General features: G+C 43.0%; 1 protein-coding gene across 1 annotated transcript in view; it reads left to right on the top strand.

Moving 5' to 3' along the window:
• Nucleotides 1-18,503, top strand: part of LOC139566063 (putative nuclease HARBI1) — a 160,748-nt gene extending 142,245 nt beyond the window's left edge. Inside the window, exon 9 of the mRNA XM_071386925.1 lies at nucleotides 18,493-18,503. The gene's annotated coding sequence lies outside the window, so the exon portion shown is untranslated. The remainder of the gene's footprint in view (nucleotides 1-18,492) is intronic.
• The last annotated feature ends 4,017 nt before the right edge of the window (nucleotides 18,504-22,520 follow it).

The raw sequence follows: 22,520 nt of genomic DNA on the forward strand, positions 1-22,520 counted from the left end.
AGGTCGATTGTGCCGATGAGGCAGAGAGAGGCTTCGACTTGCACCTGTAACCTAAAAGAACATAGCGGTACACACATGCTCTCTACATGTGGATGTTTCATAAGAGTTCCACAAACCCAAACCAGAAACCATGAATGTCCTATAGTGTTGCTGCAATGCAGCAGCTCAGGTGAGAGGTTGAAAGGTGAGAGTGAGTGTGTGATTCTTTTTTGCGCAATATGTGGTAGAAGACTGTTTTTGTGTGTCAACAAGAAAGAGATTGAGTAACAATGTGTTTCTAAGTGAGCGATTAACAATGAGTGTGTGTGTCTGTGGGTGCGTGCGTGTGAGGGCAGGTTTGGGTGGAGTGCTGGATTTCTTAACCACCGATGACAGACACGTTGGTGTCGGTCAGCCGTCTGGGCACTGAGGTGTGTCCAGTATGCAAACTCTCTGCTCTGAAAGTTTCTGCACACGATTCCCAAACACAGACCCTTCTGTCTCTATATTCTCTGGAGCTGGGAAACCCCTCCCAGAGTGTCACTGGGCCTGGTCTGGTCCTTACCTGGGTCAGGTCAACCCGTTCCCTGCAGCCGATCGCGTGTGAGAGGCCCAGCCATCTGGATCTCATCCATGTCCTCAGGGAACACCATGTGTTGTTCAAGGTGTTATTCACTGTGTTACTCATTCACTCCCTCAGTTTACCTCGGGCCTAGCAGTACACTCTCCAGTACACACTTTGGCCTGACACCTTTTTGTGGCCCGGCCTTCCTTTGACAACACTGGTTGAGTCACCCCTTGCCAACAGTCAACTTGGCTACGGAGACAAACAGAGAGAGAATACAGAGCTGTGCCATCCGTTAAGCTACCGGCGACACGTCAGACAGCACGCCTCAACAGAGCACTTCAAGTTGAATTACAACAACACAGGTAACACAGGTTACATTCAATAACAAAACTCTTCACCCCAAATACAGTCATGGCTGACAAGCTGAAACATCAAACAGCTGCAGCGCGGTACAGTATTACATCTCTCAGCAGGCTAAGAAGCTCAAACATGACAATATTGTCTTTCTCCACAGGAGTATTCCTATGAAAACACTGGTCCTCGTCTCTTGTGCTCTCTTCAGCCCCCAAGCGACAATAGCAACCGTCTGGGTTTAGTCCTGGTGGTCAAAACATTTGAGCATGACGGAGGGCCCACTGTACTGTCTGTGCATACCAGTCCTTGTCTGGCCCTCTAGCAGACTGACTTGGAGGGAAGGAGGTTCTTAGGGTATCCATCCCAGTGTATTATAGGCCTAACTGCTGCGGGGTTTATCTAGGTGCAATATTGACTTTGGTATGCTCTTCAAAGTTGTTGTAATACTTACCTTTATTTGACCTGGATTGAACACTCGGATCATTTACAATGAAGGCTCTAGGAGCAGGGAATGTAAACCAGAACACCTGGCAGAACCCTGCACTCTCCAACCTGTTCCAAGGTGTCGAATGTCTCGACTCTAAAGCCATCAGGCTTACACCTGGATCACGCTGTTAAGGTTTGGTTTACTAGGATTTGGGGCCCATAAGCCTCTTGTTCAGAAGCTTACTGAGGTGTTTCTAGGACAGATTTAGATAATGTCTCCTTTGTCTTTGCATGCCTTCTCCAGACTGATACCTCTTGCACGTATGGGACAGAGGACGTAAACAGGTGAGTATGAAAAAAGACCCAGTGTAGGGACAATAGGACACTCCAAAAGGGTTCTTCGGCTGTCTCAATAGGATAACCCTTTTTTTGGTTCCAGGTAGAACCAGTTTGGGTTCCATGTAGAACCCTGTGTGAAAAGGGTTCTTCCTGGGAAAAAAAGGGTTCTCCATTATTTGGCTGTCCCAAATAATTATTTTAGGTTCTAGAAAGCACCTATTTTTCTAAGAGTGTAGATGAGAGATCACATAGCTTCAAAATACATTTAAATAAATAAACTATAAATATAAATTGCATACTTTGTTATCTATCCAAAGTTCCTACCTAAATAAAACAATAATCCCTGTGAGTTCAAAATGTCAGAGGCAGGCAGTCAACCAGAACAGTGAAATCAAGCTGTTTGTGAGAAGAGTCAATTTAACTGAGCCAAAGGGCAAATGAAATGGAAACATTCCACTGCAATAATCGTGAAGCCCTCATCAGTCTAGTAACAATGTCCACTAAGACTTTAATAGCAATACATTATCCAGTGGGGGTAAAGTGGGCGGTATTTTCAGAGGGCCCTAAGGTATTACCATAAAAACACAGGAGTGGATGTGGAGGATGTACATTTCTCTGCTAACATAATGCTTCGTAAGATATTCTTTTTCATGGTTGTAAGGTTTTATTATCTTTCCTTTTAAAGAGGGAGTTGTTTCCTCTCTGTTTTCCACTAACTGAAAAAAAGGCTTTTCCAAAGTGTAACCTTGGCAACAGTATCCTGAGCTGTTTACATGTTTAAAAAAAATCTGCACAAAAAAATACATTTGAGATGAACAAGCCGTGGTAAGACCTGTCAGCTGCCTAAAGCTAAACAGAAGGCCCTCAGAACAGCAGTTATTGTATTCCAATAAGTAATCTATATCTAGCCTTTTGTTTACTGCATGTTGTAACCCATACCTATGGGGGACACCCCTTTACATTGTGCTACATCTGTAAAACACAAATACACTCAATTGAGGGATGATCACCTGGTATGGATAGCATACAACACCATACTATACACACCCAACTCCACTTGAGTTTACAGTTCAGTGGTAAGCTGATCCGCTGGGCTTTCGATACATACACTATGACCGGCGTGAGAAAGGCAAAGGGAAAACTCCCCTTCTCATTATGGTTTATCAGACACAATATTACAGCATGACAACTCGAGGGCAGGTTGGTTTACCCCTCAAGCAGTGACAGAACACTTGGGAAAAACGTCAAGCTTTTGTTGAATTGATTAGAGATAGATTGCTTGTGTGTCGGTGGCAAGGTGGGGTAAGGTTGGGTTAAACTCCCAAAGCAGGTCAGAACATGCTTCAGACCTGGTAGTGCAGGGGCAAAACTGAACTGGTAGGGACACAGTGTGAAATGTGTGATCATCTTGAAATTGGAATTACAGATGAAATTGTTGAAAGGTTGGGACACTTTTTATTGGAAATGGAATTACAGATGAAGCTAATCAGCGCTCTATAAACTAATGAGGAATTTGGCTACACCACGGAGACCGGGAGAAATTCCTTTTGTGGATCTAGTTGCTCTCTTTCAGACTCATCACATTTTACATTACATTTAAGTCATTTAGCAGACGCTCTTATCCAGAGCGACTTACAAATTGGTGCATTCACCTTATGATATCCAGTGGAACAACCACTTTACAATAGTGCATCTAACTCTTTTAAGGGGGGGGGGGTTAGAAGGATTACTTTATCCTATCCTAGGTATTCCTTAAAGAGGTGGGGTTTCAGGTGTCTCCGGAAGGTGGTGATTGACTCCGCTGACCTGGCGTCGTGAGGGAGTTTGTTCCACCATTGGGGTGCCAGAGCAGCGAACAGTTTTGACTGGGCTGAGCGGGAACTGTACTTCCTCAGAGGTAGGGAGGCGAGCAGGCCAGAGGTGGATGAACGCAGTGCCCTTGTTTGGGTGTAGGGCCTGATCAGAGCCTGAAGGTACGGAGGTGCCGTTCCCCTCACAGCTCCGTAGGCAAGCACCATGGTCTTGTAGCGGATGCGAGCTTCAACTGGAAGCCAGTGGAGAGAGCGGAGGAGCGGGGTGACGTGAGAGAACTTGGGAAAGTTGAACACCAGACGGGCTGCGGCGTTCTGGATGAGTTGTAGGGGTTTAATGGCACAGGCAGGGAGCCCAGCCAACAGCGAGTTGCAGTAATCCAGAATCACAATCCAAAGCCTTCAGTGATTGTCCAGAGGTTCAAATTGAACTGCCATTTTCGGGAAAACAGGTCAGTCAGTCGCTAACTTTGTTGCTAAATTACGTGAACTCTGAATATTGTGAGTTTGGGGCTATGTTAGAGGACATGCTCCGTGACAGATTAGTCTGTGGCATTAAGGAGGACAGCATACAGCGCCGTTTGCTGGGAGAAGACACACTGACATTCAAGAGAGCATTGGAACTATCTGGCTCACCAAAATACAACTGAACTGGGGTGAGATAAAACACACCTGAGTGACTGAGGATGTCATTCAAAAGTACCCTGAGATATTCAAAGATGAACTGGGCACACTGCATGGCACTGCAGTTAAGCTGTTCGTGGATCCTCAGGCCGAGCCTCGCTTTTTCAAGCCCAGGACAGTGCCATACGCCATGAAAAAGAAAGTTGAGGATGAGTTGGAGCGGCTGCAGGATACAAACATCATTACTCCCATTCAGTTCTCCCGCTGGGCAGCTCCAATCGTTCCCGTTCTGAAAAGTGATGGCACGGTGCATATATGTGGGGACTACAAGCTCACCATCAACAGGGCCTCTAAGCTGGATGCTTACCCGCTGCCACAGGTGTAGATCCTGTTTGCGACTCTTGCTGGAGGCAAGAAGTCCTCAAAGCTTGATATGAGACACCTACCAACAGCTCCTCCTGGACGAGGACTCAAAAGAGTATGTCACAGTCAACACACACAAAGGCTTGTTCAGGTACAACCGCTTGGTTTTCGGAGTGCCATCCAGTCCGGCCATTTTCCAGAGGACAATGGACAATCTGCTGTAGGGGATCCTTCATGTAGCAGTGTACCTGGACGACATCCTGGTTACAGGGGAGACGGAGGAGGAGCACCTCCACCATCTGGATCAGGTGTTAGAGAGATTCTCCAAGGCAGGGCTGCGCCTGAAGCGTAGCAATTTCACATTCCAAGCACAGAGTGTGACATACCTAGGTCACAAGATCACAGCGCAGGGTCTGTGTCTTGTGGAGGACAAAGTCAGGGCAATCAAGGATGCTCCAAATCCCAAGATTGTGTCTGAGCTCAGGTCGTTCCTGGCCATGGGGAACTACTATGGTAAGTTCCTCCCGGACCTGTCAACAGTGTTGACTCCACTTTATCAGCTGCTCCACAAAGACGGTAAATGGAAGTGGAGGCCAGCTCAAGAGAAAGCTTTCCAGGAAGTGAAGCACTACTACAATCAGCACAACTTCTGGTTCATTTTGACCAAGACAAAGAGATCATTCTGTCATGTGACGCCTTGCCCTATGGCGTCGGGGCAGCACTCTCTCATCAGATGGAGGATGGGTCAGAGAAACCCATTGGACTCGCATAACGCATGCTGACGAGTGCTGAGAAGGGTTATTCAGTTACACAAGGAAGGTCTGGCCATAGTTTTAGCTATGAAACGTTTTCATCAGTACCTCTACGGCTGTCATTTCACCATATGCACTGACCACAAACCACTGATGAGCCTTTTCAGTGAATCAAGATGCGTTCCTCCCATGGCTTCAGCAAGGATACAGCGCTGGGCCCTCACACTGTCAGCTTACCAGTACACTATCGTGTACAGAGCGGGGAAGGACAATTCAAAAACAGACGCGTTCAGCCGTCTCCTGCTACCAGAGATACCCGCCACAAATGTGGTGCCTCCCGAGACAATTTTCCTAATGGAGAGATTGTCAAACTCACCTGTGAATGCCAAACAGATCAAACAATAGACAGACCGGGATCCTATCCTGGCCCTAGTGAAAAGATTCCTTATGCAGGGCTGGCCTCCTGTAATAGAGGATGATGGACTGAGATCTTATGCCAAGCGTAAAACTGAGCTGAGTGTGCAGGATGCTGCATAGTATGGTGGTCCAGAGTGGTTGTTCCGCCCCCTGTCCATTCACAAGTCCTGGATGAGGTCCATGAGGCTCACCCGGGTGCCTCCCGGATGAAAAGTTTAGCCAGATCTTTCATCTGATGGCCTAACACAGATCAGGAAATAGAAAACAAAGTGAAATCATGTTCTGAGTGCCAGATCAACCAGAAGATGGCGCCACCCGTGCCACTACATCTGTGGGAGTGGCCTGATCACCCATGGTCCAGGCTGCACATCGACTTTGCAGGCCCTTTCGTAGGCCACATGTTCCTTATCATGGTGGGCACGCACTCCAAGTGGCTGGAGGCTCAAATCATGAGCAACATCACAGCGACCACAACCATCGAAAAGTTTTGTCAGGTGTTTGCAACCCATGGCCTGCCTGACTCTCGTGTCCGACAATGCAACAATCTTTACCTGTGATTTGTTCCAAGAATTAATGCGGAAAAACGAGATTCGCAATGTCCGCAGTGCACTGTTTCACCCGGCCTCGAACGGCTTAGCGACACTGAAAGAGGGGCTCAAAAAGATGACTGGGGGAACCATCACAACTAAGCTCTCTCGGTTCTTGTTCCAGTACCGCATGACAACACAAAAAACAACAGGACAGACTCCAGCTGAGATGTTGATGGGCAGAAAGCCAAAAGCTCACCTGGATGTACTGCGTCTGGATATCAAAGCACGAGTGGAACGGAAGCAGGAGAAACAAAAAGAGAGACATGAACACCACGCGAGGGAGAGACAGTTAAAACCCAATGACACGGTCTGCATCCGCAACTTCACAAGCAGCCAACGTTGGTTGCCAGGTACCATTCTGAGTCAGAGTGGCCCAGTCTCCTTTGTGGTCAAACTGACTGATGATCGAGTCATGCGCAGACAACAGGACCACATTCGCCTGCGCTATGACAAAGAAAATGCCATGTTTTCAGACAGAACAGCTGCTGGTGGTAGTATACAAGTGGAAACCCCACAGGAAACAATATCTGAGAAACAGGGGCATTCTGTGGTTCCTGCAGAGGGTGATGGTCTTCCTCTCACAAACACCCAACCCGCTCCTGTGCCCTCAGACCCAGCTCCACTGGGAGACACCTTACCTGTGTCTTGTGGCACACCAGGAGTACTGCGCAGATCACAGCATAGTCACAAGCCCCCTGAAAGACTAACTCTGTAGTTGAGACCGAGAGCCTGGTGGTGTTAGTGTTTGTTTGGAACAGCAGACTTAGTTGAAAAGAAATAAGGACTGTCATTGTTTGTTTGTTTACATTTACAGTAACACCAGCATAAGTCCTAAAGTGTTGAAAATAAAAGAAAACACTGATGTGGTTTACTTGTTAATGTTATGTTTGGCATTATTGGCATTGGCCTTGACCGTGATACTGAATTGCGTGTGGGCATTCCTTGTCAAGATGACTACAATGTGCAAGATTAGTCTTCCCTGTTCATGTGCTTGTACTTAAACTCACATTCCTTCCCAATTAGCACTTGTACATTGGACTAACAAATAGCACACCACCAGTTACAGTAGATATCAAATACCATCAATTACAGTAGATATCAAATACCATCAGTTACAGTAGATATCAAATACCATCAGTTACAGTAGATATCAAACACCATCAGTTACATTAGATATCAAATACCATCAGTTACAGTAGATATCAAATACCACCAGTTACAGTAGATATCAAACACCATCAGTTACAGTAGATATCAAACACCATCAGTTACATTAGATATCAAATACCATCAGTTACAGTAGATATCAAATACCACCAGTTACAGTAGATATCAAACATCACCAGTTACAGTAGATATCAAATACCATCAGTTACAGTAGATATCAAATACCATCAGTTAAAGTAGATATCAAACACCATCAGTTACAGTAGATATCAAATACCATCAGTTACAGTAGATATCAAATACCATCAGTTACAGTAGATATCAAACACCATCAGTTACAGTAGATATCAAATACCACCAGTTACAGTAGATATCAAACATCACCAGTTACAGTAGATATCAAACATCACCAGTTACAGTAGATATCAAATACCACCAGTTACAGTAGATATCAAATACCATCAGTTACAGTAGATATCAAATACCACCAGTTACAGTAGATATCAAACATCACCAGTTACAGTAGATATCAAATACCACCAGTTACAGTAGATATCAAACACCACCAGTTACAGTAGATATCAAATACCACCAGTTACAGTAGATATCAAACACCACCAGTTACAGTAGATATCAAACACCATCAGTTACAGTAGATATCAAATACCACCAGTTACAGTAGATATCAAACACCACCAGTTACAGTAGATATCAAATACCACCAGTTACAGTAGATATCAAACACCACCAGTTACAGTAGATATCAAATACCACCAGTTACAGTAGATATCAAATACCATCAGTTACAGTAGATATCAAACACCACCAGTTACAGTAGATATCAAATACCATCAGTTACAGTAGATATCAAACACCACCAGTTACAGTAGATATCAAATACCACCAGTTACAGTAGATATCAAACACCACCAGTTACAGTAGATATCAAATACCACCAGTTACAGTAGATATCAAATACCATCAGTTACAGTAGATATCAAATACCATCAGTTACAGTAGATATCAAATACCACCAGTTACAGTAGATATCAAACACCACCAGTTAGAGTAGATATCAAATACCACCAGTTACAGTAGATATCAAATACCATCAGTTACAGTAGATATCAAACACCACCAGTTACAGTAGATATCAAATACCATCAGTTACAGTAGATATCAAACACCACCAGTTACAGTAGATATCAAATACCACCAGTTACAGTAGATATCAAACATCACCAGTTACAGTAGATATCAAACACCACCAGTTACAGTAGATATCAAATACCACCAGTTACAGTAGATATCAAATATCACCAAACACCACCAGTTACAGTAGATATCAAAAACCACCAGTTACAGTAGATATCAAATATCACCAAACACCACCAGTTACAGTAGATATCAAATATCACCAGTTACAGTAGATATCAAACATCACCAGTTACAGTAGATATCAAATACCATCAGTTACAGTAGATATCAAATACCACCAGTTACAGTAGATATCAAACACCACCAGTTACAGTAGATATCAAATACCATCAGTTACAGTAGATATCAAATACCACCAGTTACAGTAGATATCAAATACCATCAGTTACAGTAGATATCAAATACCATCAGTTACAGTAGATATCAAATACCACCAGTTACAGTAGATATCAAACATCACCAGTTACAGTAGATATCAAACATCACCTGTTACAGTAGATATCAAATACCATCAGTTACAGTAGATATCAAACACCACCAGTTACAGTAGATATCAAACATCACCAGTTACAGTAGATATCAAATACCATCAGTTACAGTAGATATCAAATACCACCAGTTACAGTAGATATCAAATACCACCAGTTACAGTAGATATCAAACACCACCAGTTACAGTAGATATCAAATACCATCAGTTACAGTAGATATCAAATACCACCAGTTACAGTAGATATCAAACATCACCTGTTACAGTAGATATCAAATACCACCAGTTACAGTAGATATCAAATACCATCAGTTACAGTAGATATCAAATACCACCAGTTACAGTAGATATCAAATATCACCAGTTACAGTAGATATCAAACATCACCTGTTACAGTAGATATCAAATACCATCAGTTACAGTAGATATCAAACACCACCAGTTACAGTAGATATCAAATACCATCAGTTACAGTAGATATCAAATACCACCAGTTACAGTAGATATCAAACATCACCAGTTACAGTAGATATCAAATACCATCAGTTACAGTAGATATCAAATACCACCAGTTACAGTAGATATCAAATACCATCAGTTACAGTAGATATCAAATACCACCAGTTACAGTAGATATCAAACATCACCAGTTACAGTAGATATCAAACACCACCAGTTACAGTAGATATCAAATACCACCAGTTACAGTAGATATCAAACATCACCAGTTACAGTAGATATCAAATACCACCAGTTACAGTAGATATCAAATATCACCTGTTACAGTAGATATCAAATACCATCAGTTACAGTAGATATCAAATACCATCAGTTACAGTAGATATCAAATATCACCTGTTACAGTAGATATCAAATACCACCAGTTACAGTAGATATCAAATACCACCAGTTACAGTAGATATCAAATATCACCTGTTACAGTAGATATCAAATACCATCAGTTACAGTAGATATCAAATACCACCAGTTACAGTAGATATCAAATACCACCAGTTACAGTAGATATCAAATACCACCAGTTACAGTAGATATCAAACATCACCAGTTACAGTAGATATCAAATACCACCAGTTACAGTAGATATCAAACACCCCCAGTTACAATAGATATCAAACATCACCAGTTACAGTAGATATCAAATACCATCAGTTACAGTAGATATCAAATACCATCAGTTACAGTAGATATCAAACATCACCAGTTACAGTAGATATCAAACACCACCAGTTACAGTAGATATCAAACATCACCAGTTACAGTAGATATCAAATACCATCAGTTACAGTAGATATCAAATACCATCAGTTACAGTAGATATCAAACATCACCAGTTACAGTAGATATCAAACACCACCAGTTACAGTAGATATCAAACACCACCAGTTACAGTAGATATCAAACATCACCAGTTACAGTAGATATCAAATACCATCAGTTACAGTAGATATCAAATACCATCAGTTACAGTAGATATCAAACATCACCAGTTACAGTAGATATCAAACACCACCAGTTACAGTAGATATCAAATACCACCAGTTACAGTAGATATCAAACACCACCAGTTACAGTAGATATCAAATACCACCAGTTACAGTAGATATCAAATACCATCAGTTACAGTAGATATCAAACACCACCAGTTACAGTAGATATCAAACATCACCAGTTACAGTAGATATCAAATACCACCAGTTACAGTAGATATCAAATACCACCAGTTACAGTAGATATCAAATACTACCAGTTACAGTAGATATCAAATACCACCAGTTACAGTAGATATCAAATACCACCAGTTACAGTAGATATCAAATATCACCAGTTACAGTAGATATCAAGATATGAATGAATTGCACTGTATGTACACTATACAGTGATGTCAGACACACAATCCAAAAATAAATGTACAATCAAAAAATAAATCCCTTGCAGCAGGACAAATGTCTGGACAACCTTCGCATTATCAACTGTAGAGAAAGGGAGAGAGATTGAGCGAGAGCGAGAGAGAGAGCGAGGGAGGGAGCAAGACATGACAAGGACATGGCCACCTCATCAGATGATAAGATAAAGACCCCTAAAGGCGTGAGGTTTGGTATCAAAACACAGAGAGAGAACAAACAGTGGCCTTCCTGTGGTGAGTTCATACCCTGTCTGAGTATCACTTGGTTCACCCTGAAACAATGCTGAACTGTCTAATCTGTCCTTTCGGCTGTCCTCAAACGGTTTGTTTTGTGCTACCAAAACAACAGCTCCTGACGGTTGCTATCGATATTCATGCCTGATAGACATTGAAGACAAGGTGACGCATCACATTCCAGAATGGTTCTTTTATTGTTCCAGGGACATTGACAGAACTCTTTGTGCCTGAAAACCGGTTTGTATACATAGATGTGACTGTTAGTGAGCTCATGTTTCGTCCTCAATGCATCTTTTGTCCAGCTGGGCCTGCCTTGTAAGTCATACATGACTTTCTTGTTATGTTGTTGTTGTGTGAGTGTTAAGGGTTGCAGTATGGCCAACCAACACACTGAAGGAGGCTACAGAAAGAGGATGTGAGAATCAAAATGAGGCCCCATGCAAACATGACAAACTGTGTAGTGTTAACCCATGTCAACATAACGCTAAAGATTGACTCGGCCCACTACTTGGAAATGATATATGATGGGATTTTGGCTCATAAAAAGTAGTATATCGCTTCTGATGCTCCCCTTATTCGCCAGTGCTGAACTTCTCACTCAGTCTTTCTCCCGGGCCCTAAGCCCTAAGCCCTAAGCCTCCAGCTGCAGCCATGGGTCCTAGCAACAGCTGGTGGATGCATTACTCTCCCTTTCTCAGACAAAACAAGGCCCTCTCGCAGCGAGCTGCGCAGGAAGCCCTGATTAAAGCACTTCCTGTCTGACTGCCTGCCAGGAGCGAGGTGGCGGTGGCGGTATTATTTTACTCCCTGCTGCACTGAGAGAGGTCGCCTGATTACCCCTTGAGGAAGTTTATTACCGAAATATGAGAAGCCGCTGTCGACCGCAGGGCTCTGTTAATCAAGGAATACAGGGAAGGTTGTGTACAAGGAGGGACAGGGTGACGAGGGGAGGAGTGCAGGGAAACGGGTGGGAGGTGAAATTGGTTCTCTAGGTTGCTTAACTCCCTACAGCTGAGGGTTTTTGGGTGTACATTGAGATAAACTGGACCCATATAGAAAAATCGGACTTTTACTTGACTTGGATATCGCGCTTTATTCATCTCTTGTTAAACTTGATATGATGTCGAGGTCTTCATATGTTAGTTAGCGAATGCACTTTATCATTTGAATAGGGTTGTCTAATGTTCGTCCCCTTCTCTTTTCCACATTAGTCACAATTCGGTTTTAATGGGACGGTCGTGTCTCCACTCGGCTCATTACTTATAGCAACTTGTGGAATCGTTGTGTAACAGCTGTGTCAATCTTTATTGAACTGCTGTTTTCATTCAAGTATGCGGAGGGGTGGTAGGATGATGTTGAGACTGTTTGTCACTGTCTGGGCGACTGGCGGGGGTAGGATGAGACTGCAAAAGTCTGGGTTTGTATTCCTCTGGCTCTCTCTCTCTCTAAACACTGTGGTTCATCGGAGGGGGACATCAGTATACTCCCTCTGAGAGTCTACTAAACAGGAAGCTGTGTCTCTATCTGTGTCTATCAGCAGCCTGTCTGCTTAAGTCACGTGTGCTGCGTATCAGTTTCTGTGTGATCCGATCATCCTATATAATAATAGGTATCATGAGGTAATTAATACTCCCCAGATGTGATATTCCAGGCATACATCATACACATTGTGGATTTGGTTTAGCTACACTGATGGTGAAAAATACTGATGTGGCCATATATTGCTGTAATGCATTAGTTAGATTCAAATTTTGGGGAAAATGTAATTTTGTCATTGGGTTATCACATAATATATGTGCATTTTTCATTTTCTAGTCAAAATTCATTCAGCCAGTTTATTTTATTGAGTATTTGATTTATTTCCATCGTTGCCTTTTAATCTATGTGGAGGAGGGTCACTGTGAGTGATTAGTATGTGTAGTAGTTAGTATGTGTAGTAGTTAGTCTGGGTAGTAGTTAGTATGTGTAGTAGTTAGTCTGGGTAGTAGTTAGTATGTGTAGTAGTTAGTATGTGTAGTAGTTAGTCTGGGTAGTAGTTAGTATGGGTAGTAGTTAGTCTGGGTAGTAGTTAGTCTGGGTAGTAGTTAGTATGTGTAGTAGTTAGTCTGGGTAGTAGTTAGTATGTGTAGTAGTTAGTCTGGGTATAAATATACTTTCACTCATTAAGTCTGAGTCATGTGAGAGGGTCACCAGTACTCCCTTTACTCACCAGTACTCCCTCTACTGAGGAGGTCCGCTGTCTACAGACCATGGAGCTCTGTCTGTGTCTCTGTGTCCACCAACCTCTGTCAGCCTTGCTCACGGGGCGTGTGTGTGCGTGTGCGTGTGCGTGTGTGTGTGTGTGTGCGAGCCGTGGCATCACAAGGGAAAGCATTGCTCCCCTAGAGTGATGCGCTGTACTCTACACCACCTTGTCTCACTCTCTCTCTATGACTTATTCCATAATTAGCCTCTATAGCAGCAGGGAGGAATGGTGAGGTGGGTGACTGCGAGAAAACACGGCCAACCTAAATATTGACTTTACTTTAGGTTGTGTCTGTTTCCTCAGAAAGAACACCACCGCCTGTGTGTCCAAGAGCCCACAGCCTTTCATACATGATTATTATTAGTGTTATTTACTGGTGGTATTACTCCATCTGTGGTTAGACAATGGATTCTCCCCAAGAACACTGCTGCTTACTGTTCTAACCTCACAGTCAGATTGGCTCAGCAGGTTGCCAGATTGGCCGTCTGTTTAGCACGTTGACGTTTATTGTCCTCGAGGCAGAACTGAGCGATTTCCACTAGATGGGCCAGCAGCAAAGTAAAAATATTCTATATCGTAAAAATTCATGAAAACAAAAATGAGCTTTTTGGTCTTAATTTAAGGTTAGGGTTAGGCATTATGGTTAGCAGTGTGGTTTAAAATCAGATTTTATGACTTTGTGGCTGTGCCAGCTTGTTACCATTCTGCAGAGCTGCCTCAGGGAAAGATTGATGACAATAAATGCCAACCTGCATCTGTTTAGTCCATTTCAATATGCCCTGCGGAGAGAGAGAGAGAGAGAGAGAGAGGACCCAGTGATGTATTGAACACTGCTGGAGCAGATATGAAAGTATATATTGTTATTTTTATTCCTCTGTTACGGAGTGAAGCTTTTGCTACTGTACTTTGTGTGACTATTTGTAATCGAGCCCAGCAGCTCTTTTCAGTTTTTATATTACGAGTGCCCTGAAACAAAAGTTACAGCATTATTCTGGAATCATTCCCTCAGCTCAGCGTGACACGGGATAAATCCAAAATATGTCTCTTCAAAATAGAGCATGTGCCTCATGAACCTGTTTTAGCGATGTCAGCAAGGGGCACCTTGACAAAAGTAGAAAAATACTTCCATTCTATCTTTAGAACCCCTCCAATTCTATTAGAATTGTGTTTCGAACAATGGAGTCTCAAAGGAGAGTCCAAAATGGCATTCTAGTGCACTACTTTTGACCAGAGCCCTATGGCACCCTATTCTCTATATAGTGCACTACTTTTGACCAGAGCCGTATGGGCCCTGGTCAAAAGTAGTGTACTTTATAGACTAGAATAGGATGCCATTTCAGACACAAACAGCCCTAACATGACATCAGTGTTAATAAATTCAACCAAGATCTCCCCTGACACTCCTCTGTCACCAGTCAGGATGTGTAGTTGGAGTTTCCCCTTGTTGACTCTGTCTGTCGACTCTTATCGTTTTCTCTCATCTCTCTGCTGTCTGGCAGACTACAATTAACCCGCTTCTGTTTGTGTACTTCTCAACATACCATACTGCCATGGTTGAAACTGTCACTGCCTTCCATCCCTCATAGCTTTGACTTTCAGCCTCCAGGCAGTGGTAGATTATGAACAATAGTCCCAGTCTGAGTGGAGATAATGAATGAAGAAATGTTGTTTGTCACCTGCAATAATCTTGACCTCAGACCCAATGAGAAAGGCTCCTTTGATGCAGTGCTGTGCAGGTGACTGTAATCTGATTTCTGCTGCATTCTTGGACCGCATTGGCTTTCTGCCAATAGTAGTTCAAGTACAATCTCGGCTGGTGGCATCACTCTTACAAAAAAACAACATTACATTTGCAGTTTCACATTTGTACTAAATGTTGAGCTAAAATGTCACATGTTAGAGTTCACATGTTAACGCCACCTTTTCTCGTGTGAGGAGAAAAACATGTTTTCACCTCACATGTGAATTGCAAGTTCACATGTAAAAAAGAATCATGTGAAAATCACATTAAATTCATGTCCTAGTGTCTGGTCGAAAGCAGACTGAACCAGGTTTTCCTCTAAGATTTTGCCGGTTCTTAGCTCCATTCCGTTTATTTTTTATCCTGAAAACCCCCAGTCCTAACGATTACAAGCATACCTATAACATGATGCAGCCTACACTATGCTTGAAAATATGGAGAGTGGTTTTCAGTAATGTATTGCATTGGATTTGCCCCAAACATAACACTTTGTATTTAGGACAAAAAGTTAATTGCTTTGTCACATTTCTTGCAATATTACTTTAGTGGCTTGTTGCAAATAGGATGCATGTTTTGAAATATTTGTATTCTCTACAGGCTTTCTATATTTTCACTTTGTCAATTAGGTTATTATTGTGGAGAAACTACAATGTTGTTGATCCATCCTCAGTGTTCTCCTATCACAGCCATTGAACTGTAACTGTTTTAAAGTCACAATTGGCCTCAGAGGTTTCCTTCCTCTCCGGCAACTGAGTTAGGGAGGACGCCTGTATCTTTGTAGTGACTGGGTGTAATGATACACCATCCAAAGTGTAATTAATAACTTCACCTTGCTCAAAGGGATATTCGATGTCTGATTTTTTTTACCCATCTACCAATAGGCGCCCTTCTTTGCAAGGTATAACCCCCCTGGTCTTTGTGGTTGAATCTGTGAATCTGACTCTCTCTGTCTTTCCCATATACAGTATAAAGGCCTGCAAAAAGCATACTCACCTGTACATCAACACACTCTACCAACCAATGCATTTACATTATTGAAATCTGTGTCATGCAAAGATATTCTGCTTCCACTTCTCAAATTACTTTTGTGACAAACACTCTGTTCCTCAGTATGTGTGTGTGTGTGTGTTTGTATGAACGATATACACATGTCTCTGTGTCACGTGTTGTCACGTGTTGTAGAGAGAAGGGACACAAAGGGACATGCAAACACTGGCTTCTGTTGGCGGGGGTAACCCTATATCGCTCCACCGCTGCCAACAGTCTCTCTCACACTCCTCTGTCAGTTTTTGAGGGTAGCTAACATGCTAACTTAACCCCAGTTCTTCTGTGTGGTGTGTTTATAATGTGTGTGACTAACATGCTAACTTAACCCCAGTGCCTCTGTGTGGTGTGTTTATAATGTGTGTAGCTAACATGCTAACTTAACCCCAGTGCTTCCGTGCAGTGTGTTTATCATGTGTGTAGCTTGTGTGTTTAACAGTCCTGGTGACATTGTGAGAACGGTGTGTTGGCTATGGTTGCAGTGTGTAACCCAACCACATGGTGGTAGCTGTATGCATGATGTCATGAATGTATGTGGTATACTCATGTCTTCTCGTCTCCATTAGAGGTCTGTGTCTGTGTTTTAACATCATTGTCCTGTTTTAGCTCTGGGTGAAATATTTGAATGTAGCTGGGCCAATGGTTGGTGGTAGGGAGTCAGTAGCTACCTGGTAATGTGTGGGTTTTCCCTGTTTCTCTCTCATGGGAAAACAGATACCGAGACACACAATCACACACACACACTGAGATATGGCTTCAATCACCAAGGTCACACACACAGAGTCACACATACCGGACCGCTTAATTCCAATTTGCTGCAGTCACAGAGAGGGGGGGGTGATGTCATTCACCTGTGGTTGCTAGGTTGACAACAAAGAACTCTTTTGTGCTTCTGAAAACACACACACATTTTTTTATTTTCTCTTTCTCTGGCTCAAGTGAGGGACTCAGATCAGGCCAGAGAGAGAGCACATGTGGTTTCCCTTAGCTAAGCGAACCGGGGCATTTATCATTCATTATCTGTCCCATTCGTCATCAACCATTGATCCCATTGATCCCATGTGAACCTGTGTGAATCGCTGAAGAAAGAAGAACAGTGTTTTATGTCAAGAAGTCTCCTCTCACTTAGTACAGGTAGCTAACTGGAAGAAAAATGAGGCCTTTGGAATGCTATTTTCTGAATACATTTTTTGATAGCATGTTTCTTTGCCATATTGAATATTGGACTAGTCACCAGTGTCTTGAACCTGTAATGAACTCATGGACCAAAGCCAGAAGTTGTTCTATTAAGTTATTTTTACAGTGTTATTGAATGATATCTTTACAACTACAACACAATGAAATTAAAACACACAAAAAATCTATATAATATTCCACCAATAAAAAAACGCTGAGCATCCAAAGTAATATATTACATTCCCATAGTGTGTCATTGGTCATTAACTTTAATCTGGAGGGTTGACGTCAGGCCTGCCTGTTAGCTTTTAGCATTGGGGCCCTGCATTGGACCGTTGAGAGCTGAGGTTGAGGCAGGGTGGGTGTTTGAATAGACTGTACTGCCTGATGGTACTGCCTACAGTGCCTCCTCACAAGCCAAGCGTCCCAGAGCTCAGCTCAGAGGTTAGCCCAGTTGAAAGCTATGCGCTCATGTAAACTCCAAATCTGCCACATGCTGTACATTACACATGGTGGGGGACTGGAGACAGGAGAGGCGGAGTAATGGGCTAGTGGGCTAGCGTAAACACTGATCGACCCAGAGCTCATCTGATCTTTTTTAGAGAGGTATAATCTCTGTGAAGTGAAGCTTTCCCATGAAGGAGAAGGCTAGGGTTTTATGGTGTGACAGTAATGTTTTGACCAAAGTACGGTCTGTCACAGAAAGTTTAATGGCCCTTTTTTACACCTTGATGATACCCTGTTGATGTCACTACACTATCCTTGGATATGAGCTCATTCATTGGTTGTTGTGTACTTTTTGTTGGGCTGTGCACAACTCTTCACAGATCCCTCTTTAAACTCTTATCAATGCCCTCATTAAAACACACGTATTGGCTACCCACTCTAGTTCCTAGACTTTTCACGGTGGCTGATATTTAGAGGTTAGGATTCAAGAGATTAGGTTTTTATGTTTTAGATATCTCTCTTACTCTTGTTTTAAAAAAAATATAAGGTTGATGTCCACGCCCCCTCGTAAATCAAATTAGATTAATACCAAAAAAAATGGGTCAGTTTAAGCTCGAGATATCTGTTTTTTATGCATTGGATGCTTCTCAATCCACTGCATCCGCCTATGGAAAGATGAGACTTCCACGAACATGATGGTGTTCTCCATTTTGCTCTATGACATCCACAAGTGCCTTGGGACTCGTCTGAAGTCGATACAGCCGATCTGCCAACTTCTGTCTGTAGCGTACGAACAGTTTGGGCTACACACTAATATGACTCTCACAAACATGTACATGTTTAGGACGCCCACAGGCCTCACAAGACTCGTCTGAAGGTCCCTCTGTACCAGTTGAAAACATTTATGGAAGTACAGTATATATGGAGACTGCTAAGTGACAAAAATAAGGGGTTAAATACATGTTACATTTTTGGGACTATCTGTTGTTCAATGTAGTAAATATCTTACTCAATGCATTTGTATGGGCTAATAGCTCTAAGGCCAAATAAAAAGTGTCATCAAATATTTGTTTTTATTTTTATACTTCAAGTGGTCTTAAAATTCAAAATCAAACAGCAAATTGATCCTTGGTATGACCTTAAAACAACTCCATATAGCTTAGAAGAAGAAAAAACATCCCCCCAACCCACTTCCTGCCTTAGACAGGGCTTACACTCTTATGGGTTAAACCGGAGTGGGAAAGGTGAGGTCAAGAAGAACAGAGTCAACAGCCATGTCTACCTGAAAGTGGATTACAAGTGGTTGTGTGAACATTGCTCTCTTCCTGTGACTCTGATAAAGACCAAAGCATTTTTTGAGGAAATGGTTAATTCTCTTAGGCAAACTGACTGTGTCCTTGAGAAACTCAGTTCTAGTCTTATCTCATTGGGTTAAAGGGTAATTGGTCTGACAGAGCAGGAGAGTCAACAGAGAGAGGCCATTCTAATTCTCCCTGAGGAAGAAAACACATAGGCTGCCAATGGATGTTTGATGGATGTGTGCTTCAGGACAACACCTTGGCCCTCCGATGTAGTGATGTAACATTATGGTTTCGACCCTCGTGGGGGAGCTGGAATTGTCAGAAGCAATAACCAACTCTCTAGCAGACAGCTAAAGAATACAGCTGAGACTGACAGAATTGATTGGCTAATGAAGGGCGTCCTACTGCTATGAAGTGAGATGGAGGGTGGAATGATAAAATGTTTGAGTGACGACAATTGAGTGACGATCACCCCCCTGAATGTCAGTGTAGTGCTGCGCTGAGGCCTTAGGCTTCACAATACCGCAAATAAGTATAGCTGCTTAGTTTGGGAACCTGGATTTTAAAGGAGGCCAAATGATGTCATAACTGCATTAGTCGTGTGATACGTGTGATAAATAGGGTGATAGATCGTATGCTAAGTCTGGCACCACAGAACTATCTGCCTTTGTGGTTCTGTGTGTATATGTACGTGTGGACTTTTCTGGCCAACTGGGTTGTAGGGGAGGTTCCTAAACACAGTAGCCAGCCACTGCAGTGATAAGCCTAGACTAAGTCAGTCATATTGGTTTCAGGCATGGGGTCCGTCGCAGTCCGCTATTGATAGAGGTGGAGACGCTTTAGAAAAGAACAGTCCAGTAGAAGCCTCCATGTGAAGCTGCATTCCTGCCTAATCCAGAGGAGATCGACACAGCTAGGACCCCTATTACCTCAGCGTGAAGGGGAGAAAGGACAGAGAGAGAGAGAGAGGACTGGGAGAGAGAGAAAGCGACGGAGAGTGGGATCGAGAGAGGGAGAGAGAGAGGACTGGGAGAGAGAGAAAGTGACAGAGAGTGGGATAGAGAGAGAGGGAGAGAGAGAGGACTGGGAGAGAGAAAGTGACAGAGAGTGGGATAGAGAGAGAGGGAGAAAGAGAGGACTGGGAGAGAGAGTATGCGACAGAGAGTGGGATAGAGAGAGGGAGAGAGAGAGGACTGGGAGAGAGAGAGGACTGGGAGAGAGAGAAAGGTAGAGTGGGAGGCAGAGAAGGGTAGAATGAAAGGCATGAGTGAAAGAGTCATTCATTAACCTTGTTTTCCTTTGCAGTACAGTAGCAGAAATGTATTAATTATTATGAATTAACATGATTATTTTGTACAACACATGACAGTACAGCAGTTTGAGGTGCAGTCAGTGTATAGAATATCATACAATGCATGCATTGTATTTTGAATTTTGAGAGTTGGTCAAAAGCATTAAAGCATAGTCACATGCTCGCATGCAAGCACCTTTAAAATCAAGGGCATACCCATATGCCAGTTCTCTATGTGATAAGCCCGACCAGTTAGTTATGTGAACTGTTACTAACACATAATCGCTTGTACACAAACCCATTTAGATCAAGATTCAAGAAAAAACTCCTGTGCCAATTGTCTGTGATGAGCTGTAAGTCAGGCTTTGTGAAACAACTTCTGGCCACGCAGTTGTCTGCGATGATGAGCACCAGTAAGGTCTGTGATCCGTGATGCACGCTCTAATCACCAGACGGACCGTCTTTCTCTTTAAACTGATTGCCGTGATCCAGGATCCCTTCTTTTATCACACTCACTCATTCTTTCCATGTTCACTCTCCTCTTAAATTATCCTCTGCTCCTGTTGTTTACCCAGCAAAGCCTGCCTTTGATTCCCCAGTCAAAACGGGTCAAAAGGCAAGATGAAGGGAGAGCGGGAGGGTTAGGAGGGGTTGCACAGTTTTGGTAGAAAACAAACTGCGGGGAACACTGAGTACACTTTTTGGTCCCAGGTAGAATCCTTTTTGGTTCCAGCTAGAACTCTTTAGGGTTCCGTGTAGAACCCTCTGTGTAAAGGGTTCTACCTGAAGAAGGGTTCTTCAAAGGGGTTTCCTATGGGGAAAGCCAAAGAACCCTTTCGGATCCATATAGCACCTTTTTTTTAAAAGAGCGTAACGTAGGGTAAGGAAGGTGGGGGTGATGGAGAGAAGGGAAGAGAGGAGGAGTAGCTAAAAGCTTGATGCTGAAATCTAATCCTCACCAAACAACAGACCTGCGTGCCACAGCGCTCTTAACCCGGGCCAGGAGTTCTCTTCTGAAACTCATCAAACCCGGGTTGTTGTGAAGGCCGTTCAAACACCCGTGTGAGCCTGTCAAACTTAGATAGAGCCACCCAGGCAGGCAGCAATCAGATCTGTAAGCCCTGCTTTTAGACTTGCTCCAGGGGTCGTTCTTTATCTGCCTGCAAACACACATCAGAGAGATGTAAACAGAGTGGAGAAGAGAGATGGAATCTTTAAAGCTTTTAATACGGTGTCTTCTAAAGGCCCACAGCAAACACGACGGATTTTAAACACACACTTTCAGGTTAACAAATGTCCTCAATTAGTGGGAATGGGAAATACAAGGGGTTATATTTTTCAGTTGTATACCTCTGGTGTACCTCTTTTTGCAGAGGACAAGAGAGCTGCACGTGCTACACATTTGAAATGACCAGCACGATGGTGTGAATGGATTTTACAGATCCTGTCTTGAAGATTGCTGCTGTATCGTTCACTGAAATAATACTAACTTAAGGGAACTTTGTGTTGCTTTTGCAGTCTATTGCAACATTATAAAAACGTTGCAGTGTATCATTAAAATTCAATGGCTTGTCTTGTACCTCACCTTATCCTTATGCAGTAATCCTAGACCTCGGATACTGCTGGCCCGGTGGTAAAACAGCTTACACAAGTGAAATAAATAATTACCTTGCTGAATTTGGAATTAGTTCAACCAAGGGATTTAGGAAAAGCTCTCCCTCAGCATATTTCCATCGCTTAGCCCTTGTAAAACCTCCCCGGCTCCGTCCCCACCCCGAACCTCGAAAGCTGCTGTACAACCTTTCAACTCAGTATCACCGGCCACTGCTTTGACAACGTGCTCGCTCTGCTGAAACATGGGACCAGGAAGCCTTTGAAAAGACGCTTTGAAACAAAAGTGAGGGACCTCTACTTTTGATACTCATCTACCATGAACTCAATTAGCACCTCATCTTGGCTGGTTGACCAGGTCCCAGTTCCCCTCCCCTCCCCTCTGATGTTTCCTGAGGAAATGCTG

The sequence above is a fragment of the Salvelinus alpinus genome, chromosome 37 (genome assembly GCF_045679555.1).
Source record: "Salvelinus alpinus chromosome 37, SLU_Salpinus.1, whole genome shotgun sequence".
In the NCBI taxonomy this organism is placed as follows: Eukaryota; Metazoa; Chordata; class Actinopteri; order Salmoniformes; family Salmonidae; genus Salvelinus; species Salvelinus alpinus.